Source organism: Entamoeba invadens (genome assembly GCF_000330505.1).
Source record: "Entamoeba invadens IP1 unplaced genomic scaffold scaff_1105074726079, whole genome shotgun sequence".
NCBI lineage: Eukaryota > Evosea > Mastigamoebida > Endamoebidae > Entamoeba > Entamoeba invadens.
Window position 1 is genome coordinate 6,789 of NW_004191893.1, and position 3,072 is coordinate 9,860.

Here is a 3,072-nt window from a genome sequence, read left to right on the forward strand (position 1 = left end):
AAACGGGTCAATTATTCTTCCCCGTTTTATTAGCTTTTTTAGATACTAATTTATAATAAGAAAATTCTCGGTTGCGAAGCTTAGTGAATAACTAAGAAAAATAAAGATCTTGAAATTAAACGATTTTATTGTTTTTATGTTCGTTTTGATTTGGAAAAAGAAAAACATAATATGAAAAAGAAAATGTTATTGGTATGTTTATTGGTGTTCTATTGTAAGATTTAAATATTTTGTAGAAGATTTGGCGATTATTTAGAAGATTCTAAGGTGTACAACGTTTGAGAAGTGTACAACGTTGTAGCACAGACTCTAATTGATTTTTTAATTAAAACAACGAAAAATATTCAAAAAAATCGTTTTAAAAGTTGTTTGTGGATATGGATAATTTTTGATTTAAAAAATGAATAAAGAGCTAAAAATTGTTAGATTTTACCCCTTTTTAAATCAATTAAACCTTTAATAAAAGTATCATTTTAATATTGTAATTATATAACCTTTTATCTTTTTAATTAAAAATCATAATAAGAACTACAAATATTCAATAATGGTTGAAAACACCATAAAGCAATGGTGAAGAAAAAAGAAAAAAGACAACCAAAGGCAGACAGCAATTTGAGTAATGGCCAGAAAGAACAGGAGAAGACGCAACAAAACGAAAATGAGAGTAAACCCGAATGTTATCAACTTGTGGGATATTCAATAGACGATCATAAGTAAAAACGCCTCTGTAATATTTAAATGCATATTGTGTCAACTTTTTTGTATTCTATTTTATTTTTTTACTAAAACAAGTCTAAAAATAAATCATTATAAATATAACATTTAAAAATATAAGTCAAAAAACTTACATTTCTTTCTTATTCCCAAAAGTGCATTATAGGGTTTTTCTTTTTCTTTACACAAAATGAAAAGATGGTAAAAAGTCAAAATTGACTTGTTTTTGTTCTGGAAGATCTACCAAAATCGACAAGGGATTTATCATTTACAACCACTTTATCACACCCCTGTATATCGATTTGTTTTTATTTTTTTCATTTATAAAAACTATAATTTAATAACAAAAATATTTTAAGAAAGTCAAAATGTTATTTATTTTTGTTTTTTCATTACAATCCAAATATTATTATTTTGATTTATGGCAAATTTGCCCAAATGGTCAAGTTTTTGGTTGAGTGAATAATTATATCGCAATCTAAATAAAAACTATATTTTATTATTTTGAAGAAATATTAATTTATTATTTAAAAAACCATTGAAATAGTAAATTATTTTTTAAGTGAGTTACTTTTATAAAAATGAGTCAAAAGCGAAGTAGTGAGTCATTATTTGACAAGTGAGTTTTAAAAGTGAGAGGTGAGTTAATAGCCATTATAAAATAAATTAAAATTTATTTTATAATTATTGAACACAAAATAAACTGTATTTCAAAACTCTGTACCGTTTCTGAAAATAAACCCTTTATCCTAATTTCCCATTATTTGCTGTTTTTTATTTTTTATTTTCCTTTTTTGTTAAAATGATAACGGTACACAGTTTTAAACCCTTAAAAATCAATACAGTTTCAATTATTGAACAAAAAATCGGGAAATCACCCAAATATTGGGTAAATTTTTCCCGATTTTCCAGGTTCGTTATTTGGTTAGTGATCCATTTTGTAAATAAAAGTTAGTAAAATTCTATCTTTCAAATAAACATAAGATAAACGACAATAAAACAATAAACAAACGATGTGATGAAGGACATTATTGCATCAAATGATACAACACTTTTACTAACAATCCGTTTTTATTTATTTTAACAATTATAAAATGGCCATCGATAACATAAAACGACAAACATATAAAAGAACAAGGCCATTTATCAAAAGAGTCTTAAATGAAATAAACAGTTAAAAAATAAAAAAATAAAACTTTTCAATTGTAAAATCTTAAAAGTTTTTTAAATCTGGTTTTACTTGTTTATACTTTTCATTTTTATCTGAAACACAACTTGGTGATTCTGTAAAAGTAGATATTGAATTAAAAAGTTGTGTTTTCATTTTTGGCAAAATTTGTGTTATGGTAATCAATATTTAAATCCCAAATTTGTTTTTTATATTTTTCAAGTAAATTTTTGGTGCAAGATTTATTTGTCAAGTAAAATTTAAAAAATTCGGGTTTGTTATTTTGTTTTTTCGAGTAAATATTTTTAACAAAAAATGAGGGTTAAGCAAAGGAAAAATTATTTAGATATTATTTGTCTAAAAAATCGGGGTATCCCAGTACAGAGTTTTGAAAAACAGTTTAATTATAATTAAATTGTATTTATATTTTAGAATGATATATATATATATATATTATTTTTGTATTTTTACAATAGTATCTGTTTTGAATCTTTTTAAAAAGTAATTAAAAGTTTTAAAAACTTCAACAATAATTACAAAATTTAAAATTCATATTAAAGTCGACCAGAAAATTGTCGTACACCAGAAAATACTCGTACATTTCCAAAAATAAAATTTATTTTTTAAAAAAATAATTTTACTCAAAGAAATTTCATTTTTCACTTTGATTTTATAAACTGATTCTTTTTTGATCTTTATTCTTCCAAATGATGCTTTAAATCATTTTTGATGTATTTTTTGTTCTTTTTTACGAAATTAAATTCTTTGAAATTTTATATGTTGTTAAGATTATCATTTTTTATAAATTGTTTTTTTTGTTATTATGTAATTATTGTTATTGGCAAGTATAGTTCGATATAGTTTGAATAGTTTACAACAATGTCTAATATTTTTCGAAATGTGTTTTTTAAACAAAGTTCATAAAAATAGAATACCATTGATTCCACCATATCTACTCAATTCAACGTTCATATCGCTAATTAACAACGGTGACTCATCAATTAACAAGTTTTTAGCATTACTAATGTGGCACTTAATTATTTTAATTACATAATCAAAATTTTGAAGAGTGAACTTGTTATTTTTTCAAAGTTCGTTTTTGATGTTTTTATCGAAAGTAAATAATATGAAAATTTCATATCACACATTCAAAAAACTGTCCTGAAATTGTTGTCAAGACTAACTATAAC